General features: G+C 48.5%; 13 non-coding genes across 13 annotated transcripts; all 13 read right to left on the bottom strand.

Annotated features, from left to right (window-relative positions):
- Positions 1–3404: 3404 nt before the first annotated feature.
- trnav-aac (transfer RNA valine (anticodon AAC)) lies at positions 3405–3477 on the bottom strand. The gene has a single exon. It is a non-coding gene; the product is annotated as a tRNA-Val (tRNA).
- A 505-nt stretch (positions 3478–3982) lies between these two features.
- trnav-aac (transfer RNA valine (anticodon AAC)) lies at positions 3983–4055 on the bottom strand. Its single transcript has one exon. It is a non-coding gene; the product is annotated as a tRNA-Val (tRNA).
- Positions 4056–4559: 504 nt separating this feature from the next.
- On the bottom strand, positions 4560–4632 carry trnav-uac (transfer RNA valine (anticodon UAC)). The gene has a single exon. It is a non-coding gene; the product is annotated as a tRNA-Val (tRNA).
- Positions 4633–5015: 383 nt separating this feature from the next.
- On the bottom strand, positions 5016–5088 carry trnav-aac (transfer RNA valine (anticodon AAC)). Its single transcript has one exon. It is a non-coding gene; the product is annotated as a tRNA-Val (tRNA).
- Positions 5089–5592: 504 nt separating this feature from the next.
- On the bottom strand, positions 5593–5665 carry trnav-uac (transfer RNA valine (anticodon UAC)). Its single transcript has one exon. It is a non-coding gene; the product is annotated as a tRNA-Val (tRNA).
- Positions 5666–6048: 383 nt separating this feature from the next.
- trnav-aac (transfer RNA valine (anticodon AAC)) lies at positions 6049–6121 on the bottom strand. Its single transcript has one exon. It is a non-coding gene; the product is annotated as a tRNA-Val (tRNA).
- Positions 6122–6626: 505 nt separating this feature from the next.
- On the bottom strand, positions 6627–6699 carry trnav-uac (transfer RNA valine (anticodon UAC)). The gene has a single exon. It is a non-coding gene; the product is annotated as a tRNA-Val (tRNA).
- A 13121-nt stretch (positions 6700–19820) lies between these two features.
- On the bottom strand, positions 19821–19893 carry trnav-uac (transfer RNA valine (anticodon UAC)). The gene has a single exon. It is a non-coding gene; the product is annotated as a tRNA-Val (tRNA).
- A 370-nt stretch (positions 19894–20263) lies between these two features.
- trnav-aac (transfer RNA valine (anticodon AAC)) lies at positions 20264–20336 on the bottom strand. Its single transcript has one exon. It is a non-coding gene; the product is annotated as a tRNA-Val (tRNA).
- A 499-nt stretch (positions 20337–20835) lies between these two features.
- Positions 20836–20908, bottom strand: trnav-uac (transfer RNA valine (anticodon UAC)). The gene has a single exon. It is a non-coding gene; the product is annotated as a tRNA-Val (tRNA).
- Positions 20909–21278: 370 nt separating this feature from the next.
- trnav-aac (transfer RNA valine (anticodon AAC)) lies at positions 21279–21351 on the bottom strand. The gene has a single exon. It is a non-coding gene; the product is annotated as a tRNA-Val (tRNA).
- A 497-nt stretch (positions 21352–21848) lies between these two features.
- On the bottom strand, positions 21849–21921 carry trnav-uac (transfer RNA valine (anticodon UAC)). The gene has a single exon. It is a non-coding gene; the product is annotated as a tRNA-Val (tRNA).
- A 382-nt stretch (positions 21922–22303) lies between these two features.
- trnav-aac (transfer RNA valine (anticodon AAC)) lies at positions 22304–22375 on the bottom strand. Its single transcript has one exon. It is a non-coding gene; the product is annotated as a tRNA-Val (tRNA).
- Positions 22376–22854: the final 479 nt, after the last annotated feature.

Raw genomic sequence — 22854 nt, 5'->3', positions numbered from 1 at the left:
CTCTGTTGGAGGCATTGCCTCAGCTATGTTTGATGTGTCCTGAAACGCCCATGGTTTGTAGCGCATGCCTCCGCCTGGTGCTGCCATTAAGGGAAATTGCCTCCCAGTATATTGTGCCCCCGATCTCGTATGTCTCGTCATGTCGCCGGGGGTGTGTTCTGTGGGTATGGGTTTTAGGTCAGCCAAGGTAATCGAGCCTGACATTGTAGCGCCGTAAGTAGTCGGTGTCGTGCTCACATCCCCCTCCCTCGCCTGGTTTTCTCCTTCCATCCCCGCCCTCTCAAAAAACCTGTCTCGTGCCTTTCCCTCTGAATAAGTTTTTTCCATTGCCATCAGGTCCTCTCTAATTTGTATTTCCTCCCTACGTCTACGAGCACTGATCTCCGTTAATTCAGCTAAATTTGAAAACGAGCCGCCGATGTCGTGGTTTCTGCGAGCGCGTTTACAGAAGGCATCCTCCGCAGGGCTGTGATGCGAGGGGCCGGCACGGTCCAGTGACCCTGTCCTACGGCCAACGAGTGGTGAGCTGGAACGTACACTTGCTGCCCCCAAACTTTCGGTTCCCGCATCTGCCACTTCCTCCATATCTAACTGACCGCTGTGGACTCTATACACCGGCATTTGATGCGAGTACGGAGGTGGGGCGGTGGCTTTTTTTGGAAGTGAAGGGTACAGTCTAGGGGCGTACGGAGCCGGTGGTAATTCTATGGGGACTGTTTTAACCTCATCTTCGCGACATTTGTTTCCCTCGTAATTATAATTTACGGAAGATATGGCTACACCCAAATTATGACACAGTCGCCTGCCATTCTCCCATTCATCACATTCTTTTTTCCATTTTCCTTTTTTGAAAATACCACTCGGGCATGTTCCGAGTGCTTTCTTTGCTTTTATGGCCGCTGCCTCACTTTCAATCATTATCCGTTTTAAGCACATACGGTCCCCTTCATCCCAGTTATTTAGTATCAAATGTCGTTTCCAGAACTCGTCATACTCGGCACGTACTTGTTTACGTTTATCTTTCTCCGTGCCACTTATTATTTGAGCGACCGCTATGTCATATTGGAAACAAAGGGTTTGACGTTTATCTGACATTTCCTCTAATTTATGTATACCCTTGGTAAAAGAAGAAAGCACGAGATTGATAAAAGTGAGTGATTTAACAATTTGACAACTTGTTAGATTTTGCACTGAAGACAATTATGGTCCTTGGAGGACACCTAGTGGATCTTTTATTTTTATTTTATTTTTTAAAGAACGACAGATCTGTTTAAAATACCGTTCAACTCAACCCGACTCCACACAATTATTACTTTTTCACATCAATTCAATTCTGTAACCCTCTTGTACCGGAGAGGACAAAGAAAAGACACACCACACTCCTCTCTATTTTTATTACACTCAATCTGACTCCACACAAATAGACAGTATTCAGAGATTCTAACCCTTGGAGAGGACTCTAACCTCCCTCTGGACAAAGACAACGAATTTAGGGACTCTAACCCCTGGAGAGGACTCTAACCTCCCCTTGGACAAGACAACGAGTTTAGGGACTCTAACCCCTGGAGAGGACTCTAACCTCCCCTTGGACAAGACAACGAGTTTAGGGACTCTAACCCCTGGAGAGGACTCTAACCTCCCCTTGGACAAGACAACGAGTTTAGGGACTCTAACCCCTGGAGAGGACTCTAACCTCCCCTTGGACAAGACAACGAATTTAGGGACTCTAACCCCTGGAGAGGACTCTAACCTCCCCTTGGACAAGACAACGAATTTAGGGACTCTAACCCCTGGAGAGGACTCTAACCTCCCCTTGGACAAGACAACGAGTTTAGGGACTCTAACCCCTGGAGAGGACTCTAACCTCCCCTTGGACAAGACAACGAATTTAGGGACTCTAACCCCTGGAGAGGACTCTAACCTCCCCTTGGACAAGACAACGAGTTAAGGGACTCTAACCCCTGGAGAGGACTCTAACCTCCCCTTGGACAAGGACAACGAGTTTAGGGACTCTAACCCCTGGAGAGGACTCTAACCTCCCCTTGGACAAGACAACGAATTTAGGGACTCTAACCCCTGGAGAGGACTCTAACCTCCCCTTGGACAAGACAACGAGTTTAGGGACTCTAACCCCTGGAGAGGACTCTAACCTCCCCTTGGACAAGACAACGAGTTTAGGGACTCTAACCCCTGGAGAGGACTCTAACCTCCCCTTGGACAAGACAACGAGTTTAGGGACTCTAACCCCTGGAGAGGACTCTAACCTCCCCTTGGACAAGACAACGAATTTAGGGACTCTAACCCCTGGAGAGGACTCTAACCTCCCCTTGGACAAGACAACGAGTTTAGGGACTCTAACCCCTGGAGAGGACTCTAACCTCCCCTTGGACAAGACAACGAGTTTAGGGACTCTAACCCCTGGAGAGGACTCTAACCTCCCCTTGGACAAGACAACGAATTTAGGGACTCTAACCCCTGGAGAGGACTCTAACCTCCCCTTGGACAAGACAACGAGTTTAGGGACTCTAACCCCTGGAGAGGACTCTAACCTCCCCTTGGACAAGACAACGAGTTTAGGGACTCTAACCCCTGGAGAGGACTCTAACCTCCCCTTGGACAAGACAACGAATTTAGGGACTCTAACCCCTGGAGAGGACTCTAACCTCCCCTTGGACAAGACAAAACACAAAAACGGTTGATTTCCCACCACTGTTGGTTTGACTAGGTACGATGAAACATAGTAATCGTCTAAATTTGGTTCTCAGTTCCGAATAGCAGTACTTTGAATTAACAGGTGTCTGCTTACCTTTTTTTATGTTGAGGCCTCTGACGATTACGTCTGTCTCCTCGCACCGGTGTATGGGTCTCTCCCCCGATCCGTCGGTCGGGCCGGAACCCTCTGGACTCCCTCTTTTCAGCGTCGGGGTCACCAGTTGAAGGATTCAAAATCTTTGTGTCTATTCCAATAAGTAATGATGGTATTCTATGACACAAATCTACTGACCACTACACTACGGAAACTGCCAACACCCGAGAGACAGAAACCCAGTGCACTCACAAACACACAGTAACAAGGAAACAGAACAAGGACACACATTTATAACGTAACATGGGCATTTCGGCTCATGAACTAGTTGATACCCTGCTTCAGCAAGCTAGCAACAAAGGAGATTGTCTAAAGCAACCTTTCCCAATCCTGGACCTCAGGCCTCCCTGCCCTGCATGTTTTTGACCTGATTGGACCCTTGCCAAGCTCTACAGAAGCCAGCGAAACGACCGAACATGTGGCACCAGGGAAGCTAACTTACCGCTTCAAAGAACGACAAACCAACTCCAATGAACTCATGACTGTCGATAATGCATCAAGTATTTACGAGATGATCGCAAGCTGATAAAAGGAACCATGTTTCCGCCCGGTCTCGAACCAGGGACCTTTCGCGTGTTAGGCGAACGTGATAAACACTACACTACGGAAACTTCTTATAGGCAAAAAACAGACACTCAGTGCACGCACACACACGCACACACAAAACGAGGACACACCTTTACAATGTCAAATGGGCATTTTGGCTCATGAACTAGTTGATGTGGTTCATCAACAAGTCAGCAAGCACTGAGATGGTCTAAGGCAGTGGTTCTCAACCCTTGTCCTCAGGCCAGCATGCTTGAGATGTTTTCCTCTTCTGACACACCTGGTTTAAACTAATGAGTCGTTATCAAACTCAGCAAAGACAGATAACGACTCCCTTCATTTGAATCAGGTATGTTGGAAGAGGGAAACATTTCAAACATGCAGGGGCAGGGCAGGTGGGACCAGGATGGCGAACGACTGGTCTAAAGGTCTTAGAAGTAACAAAGGTCCTTGGCCCATGACATGTCAACTCCAATGAATCATGGGACTTCTTGGGACATTGGGACGACATGGGACACAAGCTACTTTGGAGGGGATCGCAATTGAATGAAAACTGAGGAGAGAAGCGGAAGTTTCCGCCCGGTCTCGAACCGGGGACCTTTCGCGTGTTAGGCGAACGTGATAACCACTACACTACGGAAACTTCTTATAGGCAAACAACAGAAACTCAGTGCACGCACACACACACAAAACGAGGACACACCTTTACAATGTCAAATGGGCATTTTGGCTCATGAACTAGTTGATGTGGTTCATCAACAAGTCAGCAAGCACTGAGATGGTCTAAGGCAGTGGTTCTCAACCCTTGTCCTCAGGCCAGCATGCTTGAGATGTTTTCCTCTTCTAACACACCTGGTTTAAACTAATGAGTCGTTATCAAACTCAGCAAAGACAGATAACGACTCCCTTCATTTGAATCAGGTATGTTGGAAGAGGGAAACATTTCAAACATGCAGGGGCAGGGCAGGGAAGGTGGGACCAGGATGGCGAAGGACTGGTCTAAAGGTCTTAGAAGTAACAAAGGTCCTTGGCCCATGACATGTCAACTCCAATGAATCATGGGACTTCTTGGGACATTGGGACGACATGGGACACAAGCTACTTTGGAGGGGATCGCAATTGAATGAAAACTGAGGAGAGAAGCGGAAGTTTCCGCCCGGTCTCGAACCGGGGACCTTTCGCGTGTAAAGCGAACGTGATAACCACTACACTACGGAAACTGCCAACACCCGAGAGACAGAAACCCAGTGCACTCACAAACACACAGTAACAAGGAAACAGAACAAGGACACACATTTATAACGTAACATGGGCATTTCGGCTCATGAACTAGTTGATACCCTGCTTCAGCAAGCTAGCAACAAAGGAGATTGTCTAAAGCAACCTTTCCCAATCCTGGACCTCAGGCCTCCCTGCCCTGCATGTTTTTGACCTGATTGGACCCTTGCCAAGCTCTACAGAAGCCAGCGAAACGACCGAACATGTGGCACCAGGGAAGCTAACTTACCGCTTCAAAGAACGACAAACCAACTCCAATGAACTCATGACTGTCGATAATGCATCAAGTATTTACGAGATGATCGCAAGCTGATAAAAGGAACCATGTTTCCGCCCGGTCTCGAACCGGGGACCTTTCGCGTGTTAGGCGAACGTGATAACCACTACACTACGGAAACTTCTTATAGGCAAACAACAGAAACTCAGTGCACGCACACACACACAAAACGAGGACACACCTTTACAATGTCAAATGGGCATTTTGGCTCATGAACTAGTTGATGTGGTTCATCAACAAGTCAGCAAGCACTGAGATGGTCTAAGGCAGTGGTTCTCAACCCTTGTCCTCAGGCCAGCATGCTTGAGATGTTTTCCTCTTCTAACACACCTGGTTTAAACTAATGAGTCGTTATCAAACTCAGCAAAGACAGATAACGACTCCCTTCATTTGAATCAGGTATGTTGGAAGAGGGAAACATTTCAAACATGCAGGGGCAGGGCAGGGAAGGTGGGACCAGGATGGCGAAGGACTGGTCTAAAGGTCTTAGAAGTAACAAAGGTCCTTGGCCCATGACATGTCAACTCCAATGAATCATGGGACTTCTTGGGACATTGGGACGACATGGGACACAAGCTACTTTGGAGGGGATCGCAATTGAATGAAAACTGAGGAGAGAAGCGGAAGTTTCCGCCCGGTCTCGAACCGGGGACCTTTCGCGTGTAAAGCGAACGTGATAACCACTACACTACGGAACCTGCCAACACCCGAGAGACAGAAACCCAGTGCACTCACAAACACACAGTAACAAGGAAACAGAACAAGGACACACATTTATAACGTAACATGGGCATTTCGGCTCATGAACTAGTTGATACCCTGCTTCAGCAAGCTAGCAACAAAGGAGATTGTCTAAAGCAACCTTTCCCAATCCTGGACCTCAAGCCTCCCTGCCCTGCATGTTTTTGACCTGATTGGACCCTTGCCAAGCTCTACAGAAGCCAGCGAAACGACCGAACATGTGGCACCAGGGAAGCTAACTTACCGCTTCAAAGAACGACAAACCAACTCCAATGAACTCATGACTGTCGATAATGCATCAAGTATTTACGAGATGATCGCAAGCTGATAAAAGGAACCATGTTTCCGCCCGGTCTCGAACCGGGGACCTTTCGCGTGTTAGGCGAACGTGATAACCACTACACTACGGAAACTTCTTATAGGCAAACAACAGAAACTCAGTGCACGCACACACACGCACACACAAAACGAGGACACACCTTTACAATGTCAAATGGGCATTTTGGCTCATGAACTAGTTGATGTGGTTCATCAACAAGTCAGCAAGCACTGAGATGGTCTAAGGCAGTGGTTCTCAACCCTTGTCCTCAGGCCAGCATGCTTGAGATGTTTTCCTCTTCTGACACACCTGGTTTAAACTAATGAGTCGTTATCAAACTCAGCAAAGACAGATAACGACTCCCTTCATTTGAATCAGGTATGTTGGAAGAGGGAAACATTTCAAACATGCAGGGGCAGGGCAGGTGGGACCAGGATGGCGAACGACTGGTCTAAAGGTCTTAGAAGTAACAAAGGTCCTTGGCCCGTGACATGTCAACTCCAATGAATCATGGGACTTCTTGGGACATTGGGACGACATGGGACACAAGCTACTTTGGAGGGGATCGCAATTGAATGAAAACTGAGGAGAGAAGCAGAAGTTTCCGCCCGGTCTCGAACCGGGGATCTTTCGCGTGTAAAGCGAACGTGATAACCACTACACTACGGAAACTGCCAACAGCCGAGAGACAGAAACCCAGTGCACTCACAAACACACAGTAACAAGGAAACAGAACAAGGACACACATTTATAACGTAACATGGGCATTTCGGCTCATGAACTAGTTGATACCCTGCTTCAGCAAGCTAGCAACAAAGGAGATTGTCTAAAGCAACCTTTCCCAATCCTGGACCTCAGGCCTCCCTGCCCTGCATGTTTTTGACCTGATTGGACCCTTGCCAAGCTCTACAGAAGCCAGCGAAACGACCGAACATGTGGCACCAGGGAAGCTAACTTACCGCTTCAAAGAACGACAAACCAACTCCAATGAACTCATGACTGTCGATAATGCATCAAGTATTTACGAGATGATCGCAAGCTGATAAAAGGAACCATGTTTCCGCCCGGTCTTGAAGGATTCAAAATCTTTGTGTCTATTCCAATAAGTAATGATGGTATTCTATGACACAAATCTGTGTTCTAGAAAGAGTGGTCTGGAGTCACAGAGGTCCGATAATCTCAGCTTTAATGCAGCAGTTGGAAATCAACAAGTACAGAGCTCTGGGGCTGTCTACGTTTCCCTACCCGCAACAGAGTTTGGGCTGGTTCACGAAGTCCAACTGGCTATCTTTCCCTGCCCCAGCATATCATATACAATGGAATTGAAAACACAAGTATCAAAAAAGGGTTGAGCTTGTTCTCTCGTGCATCAGGGAGTTGTTCTTGCCTCCGCGTCCCACCTGCTCGGGTGCCGTCTCCACCCGGTTTCAAGGTTGTTTCTGAAAATGAAGAGATAGAGACACAAAGAACAGCCTGCTTCCCACACACAGTGTGAGACCCAATGTTTAAGCCTGGGCACACTTCTAAGTTCATAACTTTAATAAGCACAATGCATAACTTTAATAAGCACAATATATTCTTTAAGACATGCCTCCTTCATAAATCCTGTTGTTATATTCACTCGTGCACAGTGCCCGTGATGCATTCAGTGATTAAAATGCCACACATATTAATAACTGGGATCATAGTTAGTGTCGTGCCTGATATGCAGCTGGTGATTACAGTTCTAAAATATGTGTTGTAATGTATTATACATTCTTTAATCCCTCTTTTGATCTCTGAAAACACCAGAGATCAATCAACATAGCCCGGACCAACCACCGCCTCCTCGTCCTGGTCTGCCAGCCCCAGCAACGGCATTTGGAACCCCTTCGTCGGGTTCTCCACAGCCGAGACAATGATCCTGTTACACAGGGACCTGATACATGGGATACAACAACACCCACACAGAGCAAACATGCACAACATACCAAATATGGAGAGAAAGACAGAGACAATCATCGTCTTCCAACGACCAAAAGTGTTATTTAGCCAATCGTTGAGGGGATTCTGAATTCCCGAATTGTCGTGCATTTCTTTAGATAATGTACGCAAGCCTTCTAAGGCCCTGGTCACCGATCCATCCGGGGCAGTATTATTGGGGATAAATGTACAACAGGCTTCACCAAACATCGCGCAGACCCCCCCTTTCTCAGCTAATAGCATGTCTAGTGCCAAACGGTTTTGAACAGCCATAAGTGAGGTGGCAGAGAGTTGCTCTGCCAGTCCTTCTACCGCATCCCTAGTCAGATTCGCCAGTCGCAAGACATTGTAGTTGACATAATTAATACGGTCTACATTTTTGTTTGGGGTGATGGGAAACAGAGCACTCAACAAAGGTATGTTTTCGAAACCTGCGGCGATTTGGTCAGCCAATTTAAATTCGTCGGGAACCCCCCGGGGAATTCCAATAGAGTCTATGTACGTAAGGCCATCCTTGGTTAGATCGAAATTGGTGCTCCTGCGCTGCCTAGCGGACACTGTATTACTTTGTTTATGACCTAGGAAGAAAACCGGTGTTGCCAGGCGAACGAGTGCACATCGACCCCACCATCCTATTGGTAGCCTGGGCAACAGAGAACTTCCCCCACAGGACCAATATAAATCCGTGCGTGCCCAGGACAGGGTGTATTTAATGATGTTCATGGTATAAGTTTTGTTACACCTGTCTCTAGGGATTGTCCCCACCGCCCGAGTGGCACTAGCAGAACTGTTTCGGGAGAAGCAAATCAGTAGGTGAGGCCCCGGCCTAAATGGTGGAGGACGGGTGTAATTAGATATGGGTGGGAAGATCTTACTGAGCTGATTACAATTGAGAGATTCTATCCCAGACAGTAGTTCTATCATGCATCTAAACCCTGGTTTGTCTGTTTGTGGTAAGAGGGGTGCCGGTTCACTGTATAAAATGGGGCGCCCAACTGAACAAGCCACACAGTCGGCCATGTGGTTTTCTTTTGCCGTTGCCGTCAACCACCCCAGCCACAGGTTCTGCCCCACTCCTCCGGTAGCCAACATGATAACGTCCGAGGTACTAAGTTGGGAGTAGTCGACGGAGTGGATACCAGTCATTTGATGTATTAAAATTGGTTTAGTAGTGGAGTTGTCCGGTCGAATAACGGGATCAAGTATATTAATTTTAATCATGCCCATGGTGTCCCCCCCAGGTTGTTCTACCCCTAAGATCAAGTACACAGTGTCCTTCCCCTCACTCGTGCCCCCTAAGCCGTATGGGCCTTTAGGGAGATGTTTAAGAGTTAACTGCACTGGGTTGGACTCCGTCGTGCCCCCTCCCCCCAAACGACTGAATGTGACGTTTTCCCAATATTTGTCTGCTCCCGGGGTCCAGTGGGGACCCGTATATTTGACCACAAAACCCCACGCCGGGCACCACTGTTCATGGATGAGTCGCCCCTGCGCGCAACGGGTATGGACATATGGTTGTGAGCATAGGTAAAGGTCATACCCCCTCCATAAACTGTTCTGACCGTTACACTTGATGACGCGGCAGAGGTCAAAGGTGAATGTGGTGGCACTCCCCCTGGTGTAGTTCAATTCGATGCCCTGATAGGCAGTCAGGCATACCTCCGGTGGATTGTTCTGTCTTGCCCGTCTCTCCAACTGTTGTGGTAAATACAAAAAATAATACACTTGCAAGCCTATGACTAAGCTAAGCAATCCCAGCCAGGCTAACCCTGTAACACACTTCATGTTGATATTGATAAAACACACTCTTAAGCGAAATAGCGAAAACTGTCTTAGTCCAGTACAACTCTAGTGTGATCAAGCAGTATTACTCTTGACCTCGTCGTAACCCTCTTTTCCGGACTCTCACATTCGTAGCAAATAGCAAACAGTTCACTGGCCCCCTTGGCCCTTCTCCACCAACTCCTGCAACGTACGACTGGGTTCTGGAGCAGCAGAACACATGCTCCAGTGGTACCACGTACTCCCTTTTCCCAGCACCCTTAGGGCGTGCGAGGTTCTCTCGATGACCTTGAACGGTCCTGTCCACCGAGGTTCTGTCCACTTTCTCTTAATGGCTTTCACCCACACCCAGTCAGCAGTGAAGGCCTTGACTGGATCCTGTGCTGTCCCCCGTTTCTCCTGTACCTGTTTGGAGAAGGATGATACCAGAGCAGACAGCTGATCATAGTATGGTTGATGCGCCAACTCACCCTCCGCCTCCAGTAGGTCCAGCCCAGCTCCCGGTCCCGGAAACTGTCGCCCCGTCAGAAGTTCATATGGGGTGAATCCTGTAGAGGTGTTCACTGAACTCCTGATAGCTGCTAGGGCAATAGGGAGAGCATCTACCCAATTCATGTTAGTTGTTGCACAGATTTTGGCCAACTTGCATTTCAGATTTCGATTCATGCGTTCAACCTTTCCCTGTGACTGGGGGTGATACACTGCCCCAAACGCGTGCACCAACCCCAGACTTTGTTCTACCAATTGGAGATGTTTGTTTTTGAAGTGTGACCCATTGTCTGACCTGATTCGTTTTGGGAACCCATGGAACGGAATATAATTGTTAGTCAAAAATTTACATACAGATTTTGCATCCTCATGTTTTGTGGGGACAGCCTCAGGCCATCCTGTGTACCCATCCACCGCCACGAGAAGGTAGCGATGACCACGTACTGAGTTTATCATGTCGGTGTAATCAATGACTATTTCCTGACCTGGGGTTTTTGGTAGTGGAAACATTCCTTGATGTGGTTTCAGAGTTGGTCTTACATTATACTCCTGACACACCCGACATTCAGCCACATAGTTAGCCACCATAGCTGGTAGATGAGGGTGCCACCAATGTGTAAGACGCACCATCATCTCTTTATATCCTGCGTGTTCTAACCCATGACTCTGTTTAAATATGCCCTGTCGCATACCTGCCGGCAGAGCTGGGCGCCCGTCCGGGCCCCTCCATAGAAGGGTCTGACCTTCCACCGCCCCTGTCACCGGACAGGGAGCTTTTTGTGCTCCTCTTTGTCTCCACACCTCTTTTTCCTGTGGGGAGACGGCCTCTTGAGCCTCGATTACCTGTGTCATCAAATCCGGTTTCATCTCCTGTGAAACCATTATATACATAGGGAGATAACCAGCAGCTTTCTTGGCCGCTTCGTCTGCTGCTTCATTCCCCAGGGCCACCTTAGTTTTAGACCCGTCATGTCCTTTACATTTCATTACTGCTACTTGAGCTGGTTTTAGGACGGCTTTGGCCAATTGTCTCATTTGTTTTTCATGTCTAATGGGTGTACCCGTGGTTGTCAAGAACCCCGCCCGCAGCCACTGACTCAGTTCCACATGGAGTGCGCCCACTACATATGCTGAGTCGGAGAAAATATTTACAGTTTTGCCCTCGGCTCCTTCGAGAGCCTTAATCATGGCTGTTAGTTCAGCCAGCTGTGCTGACTCCTTACCTACCACCCGTCCTGATTCGACTTCTTCAAACCCTTCTCCTGTCTGTCTGACTACTGCCCATGCAGCTTTTAACCCTTCCTCCGGATGTCTGTAACAACACCCATCTGTGAACAGTACCTCTTCTGCTTCTGCCAATGGTGTTGCACTTAGATCCGGTCGGACCTTGACCTCTTTTTGCACCCTGTGTTCACATACATGACTGTCACCTTCTCCCCCTGTCATTCCCTCTGCCATATTGATCCCTTCATGTGTGTATGTTACATTTGGTGCCCCTAATACATTGTCGATCCTGATGCGCCTGTTTGTTGTTAATGTGAACATGTTTGAATTGATGTAGGCCATAACTCCGTGCGACGTCAGTACCGTGATTGGGTGGCCCATGACTATGTGAGCCGATTTTTGAAGTAGTTTTGCTACTCCTGCCGCATGTTTTGTGCATAATGGCTGTCGTTTCTCTGTGTTGTCAAACATTGCGCTGAGATATAGCAGTACTCTCCTGCCACCCTCTTTTTTCTGAAACAACACCCCATTCGCCGATAGGGTGGTTTCAGAAACATCCAAATAAAAAGGCAATGTGTAGTCCGGAAGCGCCAGTTCAGCCGCGCGGGCGAGATCCTGTTTCAATTTGATAAAAGCTTCCTCGGCCGGAATGTCCCATGTCAGGACATTGTTTAGGTTGCGCATGCCTTGTGCATTAATGATGGTGCGTAAGGGGGCTGTGCTGTCCACGTACCCGGGGACATACTGTCGACTGAAACCTGTCAACCCCAAAAATGACAGCATGTCCTTGACCGTGCGAGGTTTGTCATGCTGAAGAATCGCCGAACGATGCGCAGCGGACACTCCTGATCCTTCCCCCGATATAACACGTCCCAAGAAAGTGACAGACCGACGGCAACACTGGAGTTTGGACTTTGAGACTTTGAACCCGCAATTGAACAAATGACGCAGAACAGTCTGAGTGGCATTCAGGCAGCTGAGGGGCGTGGTGGCCGCCAATAATAAATCGTCCACATACTGAAGTAAAACCACCCCGTCCGGTAGTGGCACATCCTGCAAAAGTTTGCGTAGCTCCTGATTGAACACGCCCGGCGATAAAACGAAACCCTGGGGGAGAACAGTGTACTCGTATTTACGGCCTTGAAATGTAAATGCGAAAATGTGGCGAAGATGCTCTGCCAGGGGGAGACAGAAGAACGCATTGGCCAAATCAATACATGAAAACCACTGATGTTGAGGGCCTACCGCCGCCATACAGGTGTAGGGGTTTGGAACAGAGACTGTTGGGGTGGTAACAATTCGATTGATGCGTCGTAGGTCATGAGTCATCCTGTATTTGTCGGTGCCTGGTTTGGGGACGGGGAGAATGGGTGTATTCCACCGAGAGGCAGATGGAACCAAAACCCCTACTTTTAACAGACCGGATATTGTGTCAGCCACGCCTGCCTCTGCCTCTGGTTTGTGTCGGTATTGGCGATGGTCAATGTAGTATGGAAAGGGGCAGTCAAATGTGAATGTAATAGGTGTTACTGAGTGACAGTGACCAACGTCTGTGGCCCCTGTGGACCACAGGGCCGTTGGCAAGGTAGCTAACATGGCGGCGGTGTCCTCGTGATCTGTTTTTTCCCTACCGTGTGAGCGAGACAGCTGGCGGTGTTGCATGATAATATCATCTGAGGCTGCAATGGCGATTCTATACATACTACCGGTTTTAGACCACTGTACTGCCGGAATTTGGGTGTCCTGCCAATCCGGAAGAGACATGCCGTATTTAACCATTGGTCCTAATTCTTTAGCCTGATGGTTAGCTTGCAATGCCAATGAGAGATGTGGAACCGATTCGTCAGACATTTTGTACCACGCGGCCGTTTCCGATGGTAGAGTGACGTCCGCTGCCACTCCCTTGTTGCCTACATAGATATGTTGGAATGTGACTGCTGCGGTGGTGTCTAATAAGGAGTCAAAAAATGCTTGTTTGTATGTCTCATCCCCGACCCTATCATAGAACAGAGTGACATGCCAGGGGTCATTCAATGTATGATAAGCATCAATCAAATCAATCCAAGGGCACCACTCCCAGTAAGTGGATAGTAGGCCACCATGGTTAACCGTCTCCGCGGACAGAGCACCCCAGTAAATGTCAGCGGGCGTTTCCTCACGGTGGGAGGTAAGTAACATCTGAGAGGCCGACGTCAACCCATCAACGGAGCAATTGACCGTGTGTCCATTCGGAAATGTCACTCTGACCCCATCCGCAGAACAGAGTATTGAAGCCCCCACCAAAGTCAGAATATCTCGACCCAGGAGATTGACTGGACATGCCGGTGACTGGACAAAAGAGTGTAACAATGTTTGATTAGCCACCTTGATAGGTAGCGGCTTAGTGAGAGGCAGGCGTTGAGGAGTCCCAGAAAAACCCATAAGTTCCACTGTCGCGGTTGAGACCAAGTTCCTGGGCACTGGCTTGGACAATGTGGAGTATCGTGCGCCAGTGTCCACTAGAAATGACAGAGAGTCTCCACCCACAGTTACGGAGAGCAGGGGGTCTGCCAGCCCCTGCTCGTTAGGGCTCTTCGGGCCCCCTCATGCATCAGGATAGCCCTCACCCGGGATCCAGTGGTCATCTGGACACCTGACCGGGTACTGCCCCCGAGGTGGACCCCCTCTACCGCCTCTGAACCCTCCCTGTGGAGCGGCTCCGGCAAAAGGTGCTTGATGAAGACCTCGCTGCCCTCGCCCATATCCGGGAGGAGCCTGACCCCCCATTTGAGACTGTCCCTGACCACCGTTTGGACAGTCACGCAGCCAGTGGTCCATCTGTCCGCAGACAAAGCATCCCATGGATCTCCCCGGTCCACCCCTTCCCCTTGCTCTACCCCGACCCCTGTCCTGCCACTGTCCACCAGGGGGTCCCCAGGGCCCCTGCTGGTAACCTGGGTGGGGCTGAGACATAGCACCTACCACTGCTGAATATGTCTGTGGATGATCTAAAGGATATAAATTATCTGCCGGGAGCATGGGAGGACCTGTCACTACCGCCGGATGTTGCTGCACCATCTGATTACCATCTGAGCGTTTGTTTTTCGACGCCTGGCCCGCTGCTTTACGTGCCTCCTCTAGTTGGAGTTTGAGGAGCTGGACCTCTATGTCCTTACCCGCTCCCTTTTTTTGTCCGCTATAGTTTTAGATTGTTTTAGGTGATGTACCAGGTGGTTTTCCCATATGGCCGGGCGGGCTCCTGCCATATCCGGGTTTTCAATCATACGCGCTTTAACCTTGTCTGGGCAACCTGCCAAAACCGCCGCTCGATAGACCTGTGTGTGTGAGGGGTCCCTATCTGGATGTACGCCAGTGGCTTGGGTCCACTCTTCCTTGCACTCGGACAGGAATTTAAACGGACTGGTATCTGGGTCGAATTTGAATAAGATGGTGTGCAGTGCGGTGACTGGTTGGGGCCATTTGAGATCCATAGCATCTCCCACACAGGCTGACACCTGATTGAATGGGGTTTGGTCTGCGGTGTTAGTTATATCAGCGGCTCGTTCAATCTGTTCCAAATCCCACCCCGTGGTCTGTCTGCCCATGAGCTGTCTCCAATCTCCCACCGCGAGCGTCATCCCCTGAGTTAATTGGGCTAGTTTGCGCATCCACTTCCGCCCCCCTTCCTCTGTTGGAGGCATTGCCTCAGCTATGTTTGATGTGTCCTGAAACGCCCATGGTTTGTAGCGCATGCCTCCGCCTGGTGCTGCCATTAAGGGAAATTGCCTCCCAGTATATTGTGCCCCCGATCTCGTATGTCTCGTCATGTCGCCGGGGGTGTGTTCTGTGGGTATGGGTTTTAGGTCAGCCAAGGTAATCGAGCCTGACATTGTAGCGCCGTAAGTAGTCGGTGTCGTGCTCACATCCCCCTCCCTCGCCTGGTTTTCTCCTTCCATCCCCGCCCTCTCAAAAAACCTGTCTCGTGCCTTTCCCTCTGAATAAGTTTTTTCCATTGCCATCAGGTCCTCTCTAATTTGTATTTCCTCCCTACGTCTACGAGCACTGATCTCCGTTAATTCAGCTAAATTTGAAAACGAGCCGCCGATGTCGTGGTTTCTGCGAGCGCGTTTACAGAAGGCATCCTCCGCAGGGCTGTGATGCGAGGGGCCGGCACGGTCCAGTGACCCTGTCCTACGGCCAACGAGTGGTGAGCTGGAACGTACACTTGCTGCCCCCAAACTTTCGGTTCCCGCATCTGCCACTTCCTCCATATCTAACTGACCGCTGTGGACTCTATACACCGGCATTTGATGCGAGTACGGAGGTGGGGCGGTGGCTTTTTTTGGAAGTGAAGGGTACAGTCTAGGGGCGTACGGAGCCGGTGGTAATTCTATGGGGACTGTTTTAACCTCATCTTCGCGACATTTGTTTCCCTCGTAATTATAATTTACGGAAGATATGGCTACACCCAAATTATGACACAGTCGCCTGCCATTCTCCCATTCATCACATTCTTTTTTCCATTTTCCTTTTTTGAAAATACCACTCGGGCATGTTCCGAGTGCTTTCTTTGCTTTTATGGCCGCTGCCTCACTTTCAATCATTATCCGTTTTAAGCACATACGGTCCCCTTCATCCCAGTTATTTAGTATCAAATGTCGTTTCCAGAACTCGTCATACTCGGCACGTACTTGTTTACGTTTATCTTTCTCCGTGCCACTTATTATTTGAGCGACCGCTATGTCATATTGGAAACAAAGGGTTTGACGTTTATCTGACATTTCCTCTAATTTATGTATACCCTTGGTAAAAGAAGAAAGCACGAGATTGATAAAAGTGAGTGATTTAACAATTTGACAACTTGTTAGATTTTGCACTGAAGACAATTATGGTCCTTGGAGGACACCTAGTGGATCTTTTATTTTTATTTTATTTTTTAAAGAACGACAGATCTGTTTAAAATACCGTTCAACTCAACCCGACTCCACACAATTATTACTTTTTCACATCAATTCAATTCTGTAACCCTCTTGTACCGGAGAGGACAAAGAAAAGACACACCACACTCCTCTCTATTTTTATTACACTCAATCTGACTCCACACAAATAGACAGTATTCAGAGATTCTAACCCTTGGAGAGGACTCTAACCTCCCTCTGGACAAAGACAACGAATTTAGGGACTCTAACCCCTGGAGAGGACTCTAACCTCCCCTTGGACAAGACAACGAGTTTAGGGACTCTAACCCCTGGAGAGGACTCTAACCTCCCCTTGGACAAGACAACGAGTTTAGGGACTCTAACCCCTGGAGAGGACTCTAACCTCCCCTTGGACAAGACAACGAGTTTAGGGACTCTAACCCCTGGAGAGGACTCTAACCTCCCCTTGGACAAGACAACGAATTTAGGGACTCTAACCCCTGGAGAGGACTCTAACCTCCCCTTGGACAAGACAACGAATTTAGGGACTCTAACCCCTGGAGAGGACTCTAACCTCCCCTTGGACAAGACAACGAGTTTAGGGACTCTAACCCCTGGAGAGGACTCTAACCTCCCCTTGGACAAGACAACGAATTTAGGGACTCTAACCCCTGGAGAGGACTCTAACCTCCCCTTGGACAAGACAACGAGTTAAGGGACTCTAACCCCTGGAGAGGACTCTAACCTCCCCTTGGACAAGGACAACGAGTTTAGGGACTCTAACCCCTGGAGAGGACTCTAACCTCCCCTTGGACAAGACAACGAATTTAGGGACTCTAACCCCTGGAGAGGACTCTAACCTCCCCTTGGACAAGACAACGAGTTTAGGGACTCTAACCCCTGGAGAGGACTCTAACCTCCCCTTGGACAAGACAACGAGTTTAGGGACTCTAACCCCTGGAGAGGACTCTAACCTCCCCTTGGACAAGACAACGAGTTTAGGGACTCTAACCCCTGGAGAGGACTCTAACCTCCCCTTGGACAAGACAACGAATTTAGGGACTCTAACCCCTGGAGAGGACTCTAACCTCCCCTTGGACAAGACAACGAGTTTAGGGACTCTAACCCCTGGAGAGGACTCTAACCTCCCCTTGGACAAGACAACGAGTTTAGGGACTCTAACCCCTGGAGAGGACTCTAACCTCCCCTTGGACAAGACAACGAATTTAGGGACTCTAACCCCTGGAGAGGACTCTAACCTCCCCTTGGACAAGACAACGAGTTTAGGGACTCTAACCCCTGGAGAGGACTCTAACCTCCCCTTGGACAAGACAACGAGTTTAGGGACTCTAACCCCTGGAGAGGACTCTAACCTCCCCTTGGACAAGACAACGAATTTAGGGACTCTAACCCCTGGAGAGGACTCTAACCTCCCCTTGGACAAGACAAAACACAAAAACGGTTGATTTCCCACCACTGTTGGTTTGACTAGGTACGATGAAACATAGTAATCGTCTAAATTTGGTTCTCAGTTCCGAATAGCAGTACTTTGAATTAACAGGTGTCTGCTTACCTTTTTTTATGTTGAGGCCTCTGACGATTACGTCTGTCTCCTCGCACCGGTGTATGGGTCTCTCCCCCGATCCGTCGGTCGGGCCGGAACCCTCTGGACTCCCTCTTTTCAGCGTCGGGGTCACCAGTTGAAGGATTCAAAATCTTTGTGTCTATTCCAATAAGTAATGATGGTATTCTATGACACAAATCTACTGACCACTACACTACGGAAACTGCCAACACCCGAGAGACAGAAACCCAGTGCACTCACAAACACACAGTAACAAGGAAACAGAACAAGGACACACATTTATAACGTAACATGGGCATTTCGGCTCATGAACTAGTTGATACCCTGCTTCAGCAAGCTAGCAACAAAGGAGATTGTCTAAAGCAACCTTTCCCAATCCTGGACCTCAGGCCTCCCTGCCCTGCATGTTTTTGACCTGATTGGACCCTTGCCAAGCTCTACAGAAGCCAGCGAAACGACCGAACATGTGGCACCAGGGAAGCTAACTTACCGCTTCAAAGAACGACAAACCAACTCCAATGAACTCATGACTGTCGATAATGCATCAAGTATTTACGAGATGATCGCAAGCTGATAAAAGGAACCATGTTTCCGCCCGGTCTTGAAGGATTCAAAATCTTTGTGTCTATTCCAATAAGTAATGATGGTATTCTATGACACAAATCTGTGTTCTAGAAAGAGTGGTCTGGAGTCACAGAGGTCCGATAATCTCAGCTTTAATGCAGCAGTTGGAAATCAACAAGTACAGAGCTCTGGGGCTGTCTACGTTTCCCTACCCGCAACAGAGTTTGGGCTGGTTCACGAAGTCCAACTGGCTATCTTTCCCTGCCCCAGCATATCATATACAATGGAATTGAAAACACAAGTATCAAAAAAGGGTTGAGCTTGTTCTCTCGTGCATCAGGGAGTTGTTCTTGCCTCCGCGTCCCACCTGCTCGGGTGCCGTCTCCACCCGGTTTCAAGGTTGTTTCTGAAAATGAAGAGATAGAGACACAAAGAACAGCCTGCTTCCCACACTCAGTGTGAGACCCAATGTTTAAGCCTGGGCACACTTCTAAGTTCATAACTTTAATAAGCACAATGCATAACTTTAATAAGCACAATATATTCTTTAAGACATGCCTCCTTCATAAATCCTGTTGTTATATTCACTCGTGCACAGTGCCCGTGATGCATTCAGTGATTAAAATGCCACACATATTAATAACTGGGATCATAGTTAGTGTCGTGCCTGATATGCAGCTGGTGATTACAGTTCTAAAATATGTGTTGTAATGTATTATACATTCTTTAGTCTCGAACCGGGGACCTTTCGCGTGTTAGGCGAACGTGATAACCACTACACTACGGAAACTTCTTATAGGCAAACAACAGAAACTCAGTGCACGCACACACACACAAAACGAGGACACACCTTTACAATGTCAAATGGGCATTTTGGCTCATGAACTAGTTGATGTGGTTCATCAACAAGTCAGCAAGCACTGAGATGGTCTAAGGCAGTGGTTCTCAACCCTTGTCCTCAGGCCAGCATGCTTGAGATGTTTTCCTCTTCTGACACACCTGGTTTAAACTAATGAGTCGTTATCAAACTCAGCAAAGACAGATAACGACTCCCTTCATTTGAATCAGGTATGTTGGAAGAGGGAAACATTTCAAACATGCAGGGGCAGGGCAGGTGGGACCAGGATGGCGAACGACTGGTCTAAAGGTCTTAGAAGTAACAAAGGTCCTTGGCCCGTGACATGTCAACTCCAATGAATCATAGGACTTCTTGGGACATTGGGACGACATGGGACACAAGCTACTTTGGAGGGGATCGCAATTGAATGAAAACTGAGGAGAGAAGCGGAAGTTTCCGCCCGGTCTCGAACCGGGGACCTTTCGCGTGTAAAGCGAACGTGATAACCACTACACTACGGAAACTGCCAACACCCGAGAGACAGAAACCCAGTGCACTCACAAACACACAGTAACAAGGACACACATTTATAACGTAACATGGGCATTTCGGCTCATGAACTAGTTGATACCCTGCTTCAGCAAGCTAGCAACAAAGGAGATTGTCTAAAGCAACCTTTCCCAATCCTGGACCTCAGGCCTCCCTGCCCTGCATGTTTTTGACCTGATTGGACCCTTGCCAAGCTCTACAGAAGCCAGCGAAACGACCGAACATGTGGCACCAGGGAAGCTAACTTACCGCTTCAAAGAACGACAAACCAACTCCAATGAACTCATGACTGTCGATAATGCATCAAGTATTTACGAGATGATCGCAAGCTGATAAAAGGAACCATGTTTCCGCCCGGTCTCGAACCGGGGACCTTTCGCGTGTTAGGCGAACGTGATAACCACTACACTACGGAAACTTCTTATAGGCAAACAACAGAAACTCAGTGCACGCACACACACACAAAACGAGGACACACCTTTACAATGTCAAATGGGCATTTTGGCTCATGAACTAGTTGATGTGGTTCATCAACAAGTCAGCAAGCACTGAGATGGTCTAAGGCAGTGGTTCTCAACCCTTGTCCTCAGGCCAGCATGCTTGAGATGTTTTCCTCTTCTGACACACCTGGTTTAAACTAATGAGTCGTTATCAAACTCAGCAAAGACAGATAACGACTCCCTTCATTTGAATCAGGTATGTTGGAAGAGGGAAACATTTCAAACATGCAGGGGCAGGGCAGGTGGGACCAGGATGGCGAACGACTGGTCTAAAGGTCTTAGAAGTAACAAAGGTCCTTGGCCCGTGACATGTCAACTCCAATGAATCATGGGACTTCTTGGGACATTGGGACGACATGGGACACAAGCTACTTTGGAGGGGATCGCAATTGAATGAAAACTGAGGAGAGAAGCGGAAGTTTCCGCCCGGTCTCGAACCGGGGACCTTTCGCGTGTAAAGCGAACGTGATAACCACTACACTACGGAAACTGCCAACACCCGAGAGACAGAAACCCAGTGCACTCACAAACACACAGTAACAAGGACACACATTTATAACGTAACATGGGCATTTCGGCTCATGAACTAGTTGATACCCTGCTTCAGCAAGCTAGCAACAAAGGAGATTGTCTAAAGCAACCTTTCCCAATCCTGGACCTCAGGCCTCCCTGCCCTGCATGTTTTTGACCTGATTGGACCCTTGCCAAGCTCTACAGAAGCCAGCGAAACGACCGAACATGTGGCACCAGGGAAGCTAACTTACCGCTTCAAAGAACGACAAACCAACTCCAATGAACTCATGACTGTCGATAATGCATCAAGTATTTACGAGATGATCGCAAGCTGATAAAAGGAACCATGTTTCCGCCCGGTCTCGAACCGGGGACCTTTCGCGTGTTAGGCGAACGTGATAAACACTACACTACGGAAACTTCTTATAGGCAAAAAACAGACACTCAGTGCACGCACACACACGCACACACAAAACGAGGACACACCTTTACAATGTCAAATGGGCATTTTGGCTCATGAACTAGTTGATGTGGTTCATCAACAAGTCAGCAAGCACTGAGATGGTCTAAGGCAGTGGTTCTCAACCCTTGTCCTCAGGCCAGCATGCTTGAGATGTTTTCCTCTTCTGACACACCTGGTTTAAACTAATGAGTCGTTATCAAACTCAGCAAAGACAGATAACGACTCCCTTCATTTGAATCAGGTATGTTGGAAGAGGGAAACATTTCAAACATGCAGGGGCAGGGCAGGTGGGACCAGGATGGCGAACGACTGGTCTAAAGGTCTTAGAAGTAACAAAGGTCCTTGGCCCGTGACATGTCAACTCCAATGAATCATGGGACTTCTTGGGACGACATGGGACACAAGCTACTTTGGAGGGGATCGCAATTGAATGAAAACTGAGGAGAGAAGCGGAAGTTTCCGCCCGGTCTCGAACCGGGGAACTTTCGCGTGTAAAGCGAACGTGATAACCACTACACTACGGAAACTGCCAACACCCGAGAGACAGAAACCCAGTGCACTCACAAACACACAGTAACAAGGAAACAGAACAAGGACACACATTTATAACGTAACATGGGCATTTCGGCTCATGAACTAGTTGATACCCTGCTTCAGCAAGCTAGCAACAAAGGAGATTGTCTAAAGCAACCTTTCCCAATCCTGGACCTCAGGCCTCCCTGCCCTGCATGTTTTTGACCTGATTGGACCCTTGCCAAGCTCTACAGAAGCCAGCGAAACGACCGAACATGTGGCACCAGGGAAGCTAACTTAAGGTTCAAAGAACGACAAACCAACTCCAATGAACTCATGACTGTCGATAATGCATCAAGTATTTACGAGATGATCGCAAGCTGATAAAAGGAACCATGTTTCCGCCCGGTCTCGAACCGGGGACCTTTCGCGTGTTAGGCGAACGTGATAACCACTACACTACGGGACTTCTTAGAGGCAAAAAACAGAAACTCAGTGCACGCACACACACGCACACACAAAACGAGGACACACCTTTACAATGTCAAATGGGCATTTTGGCTCATGAACTAGTTGATGTGGTTCATCAACAAGTCAGCAAGCACTGAGATGGTCTAAGGCAGTGGTTCTCAACCCTTGTCCTCAGGCCAGCATGCTTGAGATGTTTTCCTCTTCTGACACACCTGGTTTAAACTAATGAGTCGTTATCAAACTCAGCAAAGACAGATAACGACTCCCTTCATTTGAACCAGGTATGTTGGAAGAGGGAAACATTTCAAACATGCAGGGGCAGGGCAGGTGGGACCAGGATGGCGAAGGACTGGTCTAAAGGTCTTAGAAGTAACAAAGGTCCTTGGCCCGTGACATGTCAACTCCAATGAATCATGGGACTTATTGGGACGACATGGGACACAAGCTACTTTGGAGGGGATCGCAATTGAATGAAA

Source organism: Osmerus mordax, chromosome 1 (genome assembly GCF_038355195.1).
Source record: "Osmerus mordax isolate fOsmMor3 chromosome 1, fOsmMor3.pri, whole genome shotgun sequence".
Classification (NCBI taxonomy): Eukaryota; Metazoa; Chordata; class Actinopteri; order Osmeriformes; family Osmeridae; genus Osmerus; species Osmerus mordax.
Note: the sequence above shows the minus strand (reverse complement) of the source record. Positions and strands in the feature narration are given on the sequence as shown.